The following is a 13,369-nucleotide window of genomic DNA, read 5'->3' as shown; positions in this document are numbered from 1 at the left end:
ATTATAGTTATTCAAGGACACAAGCAACACTGCGTTTGGCCAGATGCTTTTAGTAAGATAAATAAGTATAATATTCACTGTGAGTATATAACCCTGACCACCAATTTCAACAAAGAAGTAATGGAAAAATAAAAACAAGAACCCAAGATCAGATGTTCTGACAGCACATGCAGCTCAATGAACAAACTGCATTTACATTCATTGTGCATGTTTCACTTCCAGACAGCACACAAGGTCAAACTACTAACTGTCAGTTACAATAGGCTTCTAAACTTCTGGTCAATTACCTGGTTAATAACAAAAGACAAGGCTATGACATCATTATGGTTATAATTAATTTACACAGATCAGCTTCCTGTTAATCAAATATATCTTTAAAAGCATTTAATTATTTTTCACCTAGAAAGCAACATTCAGCTTTGTTAAATGAAAAGCAATCTTGCTGAATTCAACACGAAAGGCTGTCAGGCTGCTCTAAGACATAAAGAACAAACGGCTTCACAGTGCACACTGCTGCAATACAGGAGCTGTTGCCACATTCACAGCAACAGAAGCACAAGATGATGGATAATACAACACATTTTAACAGTTTCAGAATATAAAGAAGTTGTCAGGGAACTGAAAGTAAAGAGATGGGCTTTAGGAAAAGAAATGTCCCAGTGCTTTTTGCCAAAATTATATACAAGGGTGGCAATATTAACATATGCAGTATAGGACAGCAGTTAAGGGCATGGTCCTTGGCTCTACGATACACCAGCCACATGCTCTTAGGAAAGTTAACCTTCAGAGTTTCACTTGTAAAAGAAGATAACATAGGCTCATTTGGTTTCACAAGGATTAAATGGGATTTTATACTTATATATATGTATTTATTACACAAAATCACAAATTGTGACAAATAAGACTTAAAATAGTTTTAAAATGTTTTTGTGATAACATAGTAACTAGCATTTTCCATGACTTTCTGGGACCCTATATTTTAAAACTGCATAATGTGATTAAATTACACATACATTTTTTAAAAAGTATAAGAAATATAAAGAAACCTGAAAGCAGAAATTATGTTTTTCATTAAAATAAACTTTATGTAAAATCTCAAACCAGGATCTCTGTCAAGATTATCTGATGATTTGAGAATTTAATGAGCCTCCATTTTAGGAAGAAAAAAAAATGTCAGCATCAGCTGGCAAAATTCTTTCTCCACCTTTTAAAAGTGTTATATAGTATAAACGAAAATGATTAGACTATATTTATACATAAAAAATGATGGCTAAAACAATGAAATTACCAGATTTTGTATATAATCTTAAATTTTGCTCCACTGCTAGGTGAATTAGTGCCAACTCCAATTCTGACCCATCACCATTTATGATTTCCAGTATCAATCATAAGCCAGCTTCTTCTCTCATAGACCACAAGGTTTAGTGTAATGAGGGCTCATTAAAGTTCTCCAACTGACAGCCCTTCAGACCTAGGTTTTTAAACCAGGAGGCACACAGGGAACAGCAATGCCAGCGTCCCATGATCGCTGCTTCAACAAGATTTAAGTAGTTCCATTTTCAGGTTCACTCTGCACCAGATTTCTTTGTCTACCTAAAGTCAATGAGAAAATGAAAGCTACCACCATTCCCTGCTCCCATTTAAATTAATCTGTGTAAGAAGTGTTTGTGAATTATTTATGTAACTCAAGTCTTCCCTGCACAACAACTAGTGAAAAGGGGGAAAAGCATGCCATGCTTCAAATATATGTTATATTACCACAAACCACATGGGATGTCCACAAATTATTAAGTGATAGGGAACAGCTTAGGGCTTTTTGCCTGCATAGCGTCAATACTTTATTCTTTCAGTTACAGGAATCTGTGTCCCACTCCCATTGGATGTGGTCTTTGGCGGGGGGGTTGGGGGGGCAGCTATCAATCAAGGGTGCCATTTCCAATACTGATCCAAGGTGACAGTGACCAAAGTTGGAATAATAACTATTTCCCTGGAATTTAAAAGTTGTGCTGAGAAACTGTGACCAACAACTTTTGGAGCTGGTTCTCAGAGCATTAATTTGAAGAGTTTTCCAGATCTACCAAGTCTCCCCAAACCTCAAGAGCTCACTTAGCTGCTGATCTTTATGCACATAAACCAGAAAATCTAGAAGAAATGGCTAAATTCCTGGACTCATACACCCTCCCAAGACTGAACCTGGAAGAAACTGAATCCCTGAATAGACTAATAAATGAGTTCTGAAATTGAGACAGTAACAAATAGCCTAACAACCAAAAAAAGTCCAGGACCAGATGGATTCCCAGCTGAATTCTATCAGGCTACAAAGAAGAGCAGGTATCATTCCTGCTGAAACTATTCCAAACAATTGAAAAGGAATGACTCCTCCCCAACTCCTTCTATGAAGCCAGCATTACGCTGATACCAAAACCTGGCAAGAGATACAACAACAAAAAGAAAACTTCAGGCCAATATCCTTGACGAACATCAAGGCAAAAATCCTCAACAAAATACTAGCAAACTGCATCCACCAGCACATCAAAAAACTTATCTACCACGATCAAGTTGGCTTCATCCCGGGGTGCCAGGTTGGTTCAACATATACAAATCAATAAATGTGATTCATCACATAAACAGAACTAAAGACAAAAACCACATGATTATCTCAATTGATGCAGAAAAGGCCTTCGATAAAATTCAACATCCCTTCATGTTAAAAACTCTCAATAAATTAGGGATTAAAGGCACTTACCTCAAAATAATAAGAGTTATATATGACAAACCCACAGCCAATATCATATTGAATGGGCAAAAGCTAGAAGCATTCCCCTTAAAAACCAGCACAAGATAAGGACGCCCTCTCCCACCACTCCTATTCAACACAGTATTGGAAGTTCTGGCCAGTGCAATCAGACAAGAGAAAGAAATAAAGGGTATTCAAATAGGAAGAGAGGAAGTGAAATTATCTTTCTTTGCAGATGACATGACCCTATATCTAGAAAACCCCATTGTGTCAGCCCAAAAACTTCTTAAGCTGATAAGAAACTTCAGCAAAGTCTCAGGATACAAAATCAATGTGCAAAAATTGCTAGCATTCCTATACACCAACACCAGGCAAGCAGAGAGCCAAATCATAAATGAACTCCCATTCACAATTGCTACAAAAAGAACAAAATACCTAGGAATACAGCCAACAAGGGAAGTGAAAGACCTCTTCAAGGAGAACTACAAACCACTGTTCAAAGAAATTAGAGAGGACACAAACAAATGGAAAAACATTCCATGCTCATGAACAGAAAGAATAAATATCATGAAAATGGACATACTGCCCGAAGTAATTGATAGATTTAATGCTATTCCCATTAAACTTTCATTGACATTGTTCGCAGATTTAGATAAAACTATTTTATGGAATCAAAAAGAGCCCAAGTAGCCAAGACAATTCTAAGCAAAAAGAACAAAGGTGGAGGCATCACACTACCAGACTTCAAACTATACTAAAAGTCTACAGTAACAAAAACAGCATGGTACTGGTACAAGAACAGATACACAGACAGATGGAACAAAATAGAGAACTCAGAAACGAGACCACACAACTACAACAATTTGATCTTTGACAAACCTGGCCAAATCAAGAAACAGAGAAAGGATTCCCTATTTAATAAATGGTGCTGGGAGAAATGGGTAGCCATATGCAGAAAACTGAAACTAGACCCCTTATATTACATACAAAAATTAACTCACAATGAATTAAAGACTTAAATGTCAAACCCAAAACTATAAAAACCCTAGAAGAAAATCTAGGCAATACCATTCAGGACATAGGTACGGGCAAAGATTTCATGATGAAAACACCAAAAGCAATTGCAACAAAAGCAAAAATTGACAAATGGGACCCGATTAAACTAAAGAGCTTCTGCACAGCAAAAGAGACTATCATTAGAGTGAACAGACAACCTACAGGATGGGAGAAAATTTTTACAGTCTATCCATCTGACAAAGGTTTAATATCCACAGTCTACAAAGAACTTAAATTTAGGAGAAAAAAACAACCCCATTAAAAAGTGGGCAAAAGACATCAACAGACACTTCTCAAAAGAAAACATAGAGGCAGCCATGAAACACATGAAAAAAAGCTCAACATCACTGATCATTAGAGAAATGCAAATCAAAACCACAATGAGATACTATCTCATGCCAGTCAGAATGGCTATTATTAAAAAGTCAAAAAACAACAGATGCTGGCGAGGTTGCAGGGAAAATGGAATGCTACTACACTGTTGGTGGAAGTGTAAGTTAGTTCAACCACTGTGTAAGACAGACTGGCGATTCCTCAAAGACCTAGAGGTAGAAATACCATTTGACCCAGCATTCCCATTACTGGGTATATACCCAAAGGAATAGAAATCATTCTATTATAAAGATACATGCATGCATATGTTCAATGTGGCACTATTTACAATAGCAAAAACATGGAATTGACCTAAACGCCCATCAATGATAGATGGAAAAAGAAGATGCGGTACATATGAAATATTATGCAGCCACACAAAGGAATGAAATCATGTCCTTTGCAGGGACATGGATAAAGCTAGAAGCCATTATCCTCAGCAAACTGACATGGGAACAGAAAACCAAACACTGCATGTTCTCACTTATAACTGGGAGCTAAATGATGAGAACACATGGACACATAGCGGGGGGCCACCACACACTGGGGCCTGTCAGGGAGGTGTGGTAGGCAGGGAGGAACAATAGCTAATGGATGTGGGGCTTAATACCTAGGTGACAGGATGATCTGTGCAGCAACCCACCATGGCACATGTTTACCTATGTAACAAACCTGCACATCCTACACATGTACCCTTGAACTTAAAAGCTGAAGAAAAAAAAATTAGCTGGGTGTGGTGGCACATGTCTGTAGTCCCAGTTACTAGGGAGGCTGAGGTGGGAGGATCAACTGAGCCCAGGAGGTCCCGGCTGCAGTGAATCAAGATCACACCACTGCACTCCAACCTGGGTAACAGAGTGAGACTCTGTCTCAAAAAAAATCAATAAATGAATGAAAAATGAATACACCTTGAAAGGAAAAAAAAAGAAATTTCCTTCAATATGTTAGGATGAGGGCAACTACATGGGCAGTGTGTACAAAATTCATTCCTAGATTTGTTCAAATTTAGAATCATAACTGATTGATTGCAACACATCAGTAATATATTTTTAAAAAACGTAGTGAAATTTTTTCACAGTATTGCCCAAGAGACTTTTTACTCAAGAAAAAAAAAACCCAAATTACATGTAGTTGCCAAAACACACATATACACACACAAGTCCACACACACATGCCCCTATATATTATTTATAAAACTGAAGTCATTGTAAGTAACATTTATATTTATTTCATTCATTACTATCCTGATATTGTGACTTTGCATTAAAAATGCATAAGCAAGTTAACACCTGGAGAAATAGCTGTTGGTGTAATGACAACATTCCTAGAGCTAATGCCAGAAGATCTGGGGTCGAATATGGATGTCATCATGTACTAGTATGTGGCCTTGGGCAAATCATACAATCGGTACTGTAGAGCTTCTGTTTCTTTATCCATAGAAGGCAAAAAATTCCACTTACATCCTAGAATTACCATCAAGAATAAATGAAATAGGGTATTATGTTAAAGCGTGCAGCACATCACCAAGGTTTTTCACTCTCCTTTCCTCTCCTTAATGAGCTTTTCCTGCCCTTAGAACTAGATTCTATTACTGTGTAATTATGAGGTGCATGTAACAATGTCCAAGAAACTAGACAGTAAATAACCCCAACATGCAAACCGGAATGCACACATTGTTAGTTGGCCATCATGTAGATCCCAAAGGGCTCTTGCCCATTATCTGTTGCTTCCCAGAAATTTGATAGATTTTCTTTCCTGAAACAGCCAAAGTTATCTATGGGCTTTGAAATATCACCATCATGATATTGCCACAAAGCAGCTGGTTGATTGAAAGTAACTCCCTCTCCCCCAGGCTCCAGCTGTCACCAGGAAACCCCCTTCCATGTGTGAAAAAGACAATGTAATATCACTAACTACCACTACTAGTAACAATCTAACAAATACTTAGCATTTGAAATTATTTTTCTTATGAAGGCTCATTATTAACTAAAAATTAACTCTCTAAAAAACTTTACTATATAAATATAGAGTAGTTGCTTCCATACAACAAAAAAAATGATAGGGCTATAAACACAAGTAATACATTTCCTTTGACTCCTTGTTTCTTTTTCCCTGAGTCATTTGTAATCCTAAACAACAGTCAGTTAAAATGCCAAATAGCTTTTAATAGTGATACAGCTGTCACAACTTGGAGGGATTTTTTTAAAAGCTAATTCCTCAAAAAAAGTGCACAGAATCCTACTTTGTAAAATACGGGTCAGGTGGATTTTTTTTTTCTCAATAATCACTCACTCCCCTGCATGAGAAGCCATCTATATGGTGACATGGCTGACAACCTTGGAAATTGTCTTCAGAACAAGTTTGTGAATCCCACTTACCAGAATTCTTAATACCATTACTTTTTAGGTATAGCTCATGCCCTGAGGATTTCTATTCCACCACAGAGTTTCACGTCCAGCTCCCCAGAATCCTAGGTTCCCTAGGCACGCCTCCTAGTATCGCTGCCAAGGACGAAGAGCCTGTGCCCTTCAACCTCACTGTTCTTAAAGCTTCTCGGCTCCTGAGTTTTACAGATAAGATTCTAAGAGGCTCCCCGTTGAAAAAAGATATGAGGTCCACTGCTTACATGGCTATGACTGCAACATAAAAGGAAATCTACCTTTTAAAGAATCGCTTCCGTTTTTAATAGTTTTTTTAAAGAACGTTTACATATACATGTATGTATCTAATTTTACATAAATATACAGAAAATTTCCTTTTATACTTGGTCCCCACCCCCATATTCCAATATACTGACAAATAAACAAAATTATGACCTAGTGTGAGTCAAGTATTTTCTGCACTCATACATTCATATGCAATATAAACACACAGAACTTACATGTAAGAGATTTTGTTATCCCTTATTAAAAAATGGAATGTAAAACTTTTCACTTTGCTATTAAGAATTCGTGTTTTAAAAAAATATTAGCAATTTCAGGGCTAACAGCATTTTCTCATCCTTTGATGCATACCTTCAATGAGGTCTCATTTCCTGTAACACTGTCCCTTTCTCTAGCTGACTGTCCCCATTAACTAACAGAAGATACTTTATTACTCATCCCCCGACCTTTGGATGTTTACCTTGCTGTAAACAACCAAAACAATTTCTAGAAGTTGCTCTGTTACAGTGATAAAACTGAAGATGGTGTTTTTTCACGTTAAAGTTTCAACTTTTTTCAAGTGTTTGTTTTTTCTCATTCACAATAATGTGAAAGCTTTGACTCCATTTCAGCATTTTATGGTTAAAAAGAAAAGCAGTGCAGTTAGGTAATAAAATTACCTCATTTATAAAAATATTATAAAATAAATGGCATAAAGTTAGGTTTGAGGTAACAAATACCTTTTTTCCCTTTGTCCGACACACAACATTTACTGAGCCTCTGTGCCTAAAACAAGGTGGACACGTTTTATGCGTTATTTCATTTAATTCAATGGCCTCAAGTAGCACATCCTATGACTCCTACTTTACAGAAATTCAAGTGGGGAGGATGTTAATTTGTCTAATGTACACAATCACTAAGTAGCAGAGGCAAGATTCAGAGCAGGGCTTGTCTGACCTAAAACCACGGATAGCGATTTGCCTTTCCGATAAGGAGAACAAAAAAAAATATTTAATGCCTTTGAAAAATAAATATTTCATGATGGGGCAGTGCCAATTTGGTGGCAGAGCTAACGAAATTATTTCCAGAATAATCCATTCAAAGTGACTTATGTTTATCTGAAAACTCTCAATATCCAGGAGCCATGGTGTAGCCTTGGGAGCAGTGTGCTCTCATCAAAACGACATGTGTAGGCCACGGTTTGGCACTGACCTTCTCAACTGCAGTGAATGTAGCCTTTAGAGCAGCTGCTTTAAATCCTGAATATTTCTTTCTCCCCCTACAGTGGACCCCAGAAAGAGGTAAAGTTGTAAGAAAACACTGCGGCTAAAAAACACAGCAGGTTGAGGGCACTCCTGTGATCCTTCCTGAAAATGGAGGTATCTAGAGTAGACATGAAATCTTTGCTACCGTAGAGTTCTACGACATATTGGAAACAAAGATAAGGACAGAAACATATTCAGCCTTGGCTTTTGCTTGCAAGTCACTATGTTACAATAATTCTCAACTCTAAAACTAGTGCTTACCTCTGGTCTTTACCAAATTCTGGGTCAAAGAAGGTATAACTAAACTGAAGACGAGGCAGGTGGATTACCTGAGGTCAGGAGTTCGAGACCAGCTTGGCAAACGTGGTGAAACCCCGTCTCTACTAAAAATACAAAAATTAGCTGGGCGTGGTGGCAGACGCCTGTAATCCCAGCTACTTGGGAAGCTGAGGCAGGAGAATCGCTTGAACCCTGGAGGCAGCGGTTACAGTGCGCCAAGACTGCACCATTGCACTCCAGCCTGGGTGGCAGAAAGAGACTGTCTCCAAATAAACAAATAAAGCTGAAGAGATCAGAAGGCCAAAGAATTAAAAACTACTCTTCAACATAAATACTAACGCTATTCTTAAAGATCCTACAACCACAATAGCATTAGTATGCACTTTTACCTGAACATCCTGCATCCAACAACTTTGACTACACAGAATTGAGAATCCCGAGGTAAACAAAATACCCTCTAAGCAGTGGTCCCAATATCCATGCACTACAGCTCATATCTACCCCGCTGAAGAATTCTTCCAGCACAAACCACGTACTTATTTTATGCAGTTCTAATAAGTTACTTAATAACATCTTTGAGGGTTTTCTATGTGTTTTGTGTTAAACATTTTTCTTGCATCTTCATATTCCAGCCCTGTGAGGTAACATGTCCAAAGTTTTTCCATCTAGGAATTACTTCAATACAAATTCCACTATATGTGACTCCACAATGGGTGTTATCACTATGCCATTAATTTTCAAACTTTAGCGTCCAGGTGCATTGGTATCAACTGGAAGGCTTGTTAAAATAGATTTCTGATTCAGTAAGTTTGGGGTAAGACCCCAAAATGTGCATTTCCAAGAAGTTCCCAAGTGATGCTGATCCTAGCGTCCTGGGATTATTTAGAAACCAATGCACTTCTATTTTTCTTTGAAAGAATACTTGCTTTCCACAGCGATGGCAGGCCTGCAGCAAACCAGAAGCCTTTAAAGTTTATTAGAACCACCTCAAAAAGACACACAACTGTGAGAAATTAGATAAAGCCTTCTAATAAGCAATTTCAAAGGGAAAAAAGAAAAGCCTGGGAGTCACTGAGTGTACTGTAAAGAGACCTAAACACCTCGATAACTGAATTATAACTAGGAAGGCAATCATTCATTTTGACAGTAACGCTGAGTCTTCAAAAGAGTTTATGCTCAGTTTAGAAAAACAAATAAGGCTGTGATCCGTTTATTGCAACGTTTATCCAAAGGTTTCTAGGGTTTGGGCAGAACGGGTTTACTTTGGCGGATTTTCTGTCCTCTAATAAAAGTTATTACTGCGGTGAGGATTAGACTCGTTCTGAGAAACTGAAAGCTGTCCCGAGAGCACCTGAAACTGCATGCTCTGTTGCTGATGCAACGTCACTTCAAACTTCCTGCTTTCAAAAGGAACCCTTTAAAATCGCTCAGCGCCAACCCCTTCCTCCGAGTGTGGGCACGTCGTTCCCGTGCGGTCCGGCGGAGATGGGGCAACTTCGACAGGACCCCAGGTGGAGTTACCCCAGAAAACGCCCTCCCCGCTCTCGGACTTGCCCCGGACGGGGAGGCTGTGCCTCCAACTCCGCCATGCCTCCCTCGCCCTAGCCCCCCGGGAGGCGCCGACCTCCGCCCAGCAGCCCCAGCCCGGCCGCCAGCTCCCGCAGCCCGGGGAAACGGCGAAATATGCCGCTCTGAACCGACGACAGGAGTCTGACCAAACAGACGCGGAAACTCACGCTCTCTACGACCCGCCTGCGTCCACACGTCTTCGCGCGCACGTGCGTCATCACGCACGTTCCCGATCCCGGGTGCTCCCGGTTCCTGGGGGCCGGGTGCGGGAGGGGAGGGCCTTAAAGCAGAAGGCTCGGCCGCGGCGCATGCTTAGTTGTGCGCGCCCGCGCTTTGCTGTTTGCGGACCGCGTGCGACGGCAGTGGCCCCGAGGGGTCCGCAAGGGCACAGCGGGGCGGGACCGCGGCAAAGCGCAGTAAGGAGAGTGTGGACCTTCGCCCTGTCCTCCAAGTTCCATGTGAAATGTGGCTAATATTCCTTACTGCCATAAATAGCCACTGGCCGCTCACGACGCGTAAAGCAAACGAGCGACCTGCGTTCAACGGACCCGACGACGAGGGGAGAAGCAGCGAGCGGGTCGCGGCCGCCTACCCCAGCGGGCGCCTCTGCCCAGGTCCTCTGCCTGGAAGCTTCGTCCTTCCGGGCCCCAGCGCAGCCGCAGGCTGGGGAGCTGCTACCTGAAAGGGTCAGATACTGCCTGTTAGGCGGAGGGTGGGAAAGACACTCCCGCTTCAGAGCTATCTGCAAACAGCCGGAGGGCGGCTTATCGCAGTCCCAGAGCCAGCCAGCAAGGCAAGGTCGCGGGTGCACCTTTCACTCCCAGAAGCTTGGGTCTGGGACTGCACCACGCAATGTTTGCCCATTTTGAGGGCTTTAGGTGTTTCGTATTTCAGTTAATAGAATTTCGATTAATAGATCATTTGATACCATTTTAATTGTTTGCGACTCGGGAGCAAGTTTTATGTTCAGCTGTAGGAATCAGGCTAAGTTAAATGTTGCAATGCTATATTTATTTAATATGATAAGAAAAAACTGTCTTACAGCCGGGCACGGTAACTCACGCCTGTAATCCCCGCACTTTGGGAGGTCGAGGCAGGAGGATCGCTTGAGCTCAGGAGTTTGAGACCAGCCTGGACAACATAGTGAGACCTTGTCTCTATTTAAAAAACAACAACAGGCCTGGCGCGGTGGCTCACGCGTGTAATCCCAGCACTTTGGGAGGCTGAGGTGGGCGGATCACCTGAGGTCAGGAGTTCAAAACCAGCCTGGCCAACATGGCGAAACCCCGTCTCTACTAAAAATACAAAAATTAGCCAGGCATGGTTGCGGGCGCCTCTAATCCCAGCTACTCGGGAGGCTGAGGCAGGAGAATCCTTGAACCTGAGAGGCAGAGGTTGCAGTAAGCCGAGATCACACCCCTGCACTCCAGCCTGGGCGACAGAGGGGGACTCCATCTCAAAAAAAAAAAAATCTTACTTTTTGGTATGGAATTTTCTGATAGCTAGGGTAAAGATGCTCTTTTTCCAAGAAGGAATCCGAATATCCGAATACAGGTGGTTTAGTGTTGCTCTTTGTTTATTGGAAGTCGTAGCAGCTGTGTTTAGATAGTCTGCTAAAACAAAAACTGCCTAAACCAGAAGAGTTTATCTTTTGCCATTGTGTATTAAAACTCTTCATAGAAATATTTATTTTGGAGTTTGAAATTTCAGTGAAAATGTGGCTCATGCATAGGTGTGGGTGTACATATGACTTTCAAGTGACAAAGAAGATTCTTAGCAATTTGTATGTGTTCATTAAGACTCATAAGTTACCCCTTTCCTAGAAAAACAATATACTCCTCCAAAAGCTCAGCTGACAATGAGAAACTGCATTTCTGGAAATGAAAAGTCAAATGAATGCAGAGAAAAGTAAATTGCCTCTAGAGGTATTTTCTGTATTTCCCTAGAGGGGGAAATGTGTAATTTCTCAAAAGGAAGAAGTCCTCATTTATCCTTCTGAACCACAATCATATGAATCCATTCAATTAATATTAATCTTATCTTCTATTCTCCATCACTCTCTACATCTTTCTATAATTGCATGATTTTCTTGTCCGTATAATACATCAAATGCAGAGGTGATTTTAAGGGAGCCACAAATCAAGAAGTCTCAATTCAGTAATTTCATTAAAATGTAGCAATATATAGGGATTAAGAATATTCTTAGGTAATTATGTTCTGTTTCAAATATCAGTGAAAATTTTCATAGACATTTAAGGGGTAAAAGACATTTAACAGATAGAAAAAAATATCTACCTTTTAAAAAAATGACCTCTTTTGTCCTACGTGATTTGTTGAGCAGACTGGGTTTTTTAAAAGTTTCTGTTGAAATGAGCATGTTGTAACATGCTCATATCCCATTTCAATTGACAAACATCACTTGGATAATAATTGTATATCTTAAATATTAACATATGAGGCAATCAGCAGCAGCATCCTTTCACTGAGCAAGTCTTAAAAATACCAAAGAATCAGTGCCAGAAGAAATTCTTTAACTTAAAATATATGTAATCACTACATTACCATATAAAACAATGATTTCTAAATGCTCGAAAGTATTACCATATAAAACAATGATTTCTAAATGCTCGAAAGTATGTATCTTAATCATGAGACGAGGCAGCACTATGCACATTGTGCATAATATGTGAGACATTGAATGGTATAAAATAAATTTTAACTTTAAGGTTTACAGGAAAAGCAGCAATACCTATGATTAAGCCACCTGACTTAAATGAGTGTTTTTAAGATGTGGTGCTTGCACATAAGTGAAGGAGTGGTGGTAACAACCCTTGTACAGTTCACAAATCCAGGACTGGAACTGGCAGGAAGGTAGACAAGTGTCATTCTCAGATTTCAGAACCCATCCTGAAAGTGAGAGGATGTCAGGCAACAATACCATGCAACAACAGCATGCAACAAATACACAACTGGATTATCTTTTTAAGGGAGAAGCTTGTTTGGGTTTCTAATTGCTTTTAATGAACCAAGTATTAATTACTGTTTTACCCAAAACTGTACCAAAATGTGTATAAAACTGATCAAATAATTTATAGCTTTCTAGTTATAGAAAAACTTGCAAATTAAATAATTCAAATCTCAATTTAAGAACTGTAAAAGTGAGAAATTGGTTCATGTACCGTAATGATGATAATGCCAACAATACTTAACAGTAGACTATGCGGACACTAACCATAAGAGATATGTAGTGGCTATACTAATATCAGATGAAACAGACTTTAAGAAAGAAATTTCTTTTTCTTTTTTCTTTTTTTTTTGAAGTGCAATGGCACAATCTCGGCTCACTGCAACCTCCGCCTCCCGGGTTCAAGCAATTCTTCTGCCTCAGCTTCCCGAGTAGCTGGGATTACAGGTGCACGCCACCATGCCTGGCTAATTTTTTGTATTTT

General features: G+C 39.7%; 1 protein-coding gene across 6 annotated transcripts in view; it reads right to left on the bottom strand.

The window, feature by feature from the left end:
* Positions 1–10,580, bottom strand: part of RHBDD1 (rhomboid domain containing 1) — a 164,414-nt gene extending 153,834 nt beyond the window's left edge. The window contains exon 1 of one of the 6 annotated variants that reach the window (XM_054479322.2): positions 10,513–10,580. The gene's annotated coding sequence lies outside the window, so the exon portion shown is untranslated. Of the gene's footprint in view, positions 1–8,740; positions 10,386–10,512 lie in introns of those variants that run through there. The other 5 variants (XM_054479318.2, XM_063648023.1, XM_054479326.2 and 2 more) reach the window with 5 other exon arrangements.
* Between the last annotated feature and the right edge of the window lie 2,789 nt (positions 10,581–13,369).

The sequence above is a fragment of the Pongo pygmaeus genome, chromosome 11 (genome assembly GCF_028885625.2).
Source record: "Pongo pygmaeus isolate AG05252 chromosome 11, NHGRI_mPonPyg2-v2.0_pri, whole genome shotgun sequence".
Taxonomy (NCBI): Eukaryota; Metazoa; Chordata; class Mammalia; order Primates; family Hominidae; genus Pongo; species Pongo pygmaeus.
This window is presented reverse-complemented; position numbering and strand designations above follow the sequence as displayed.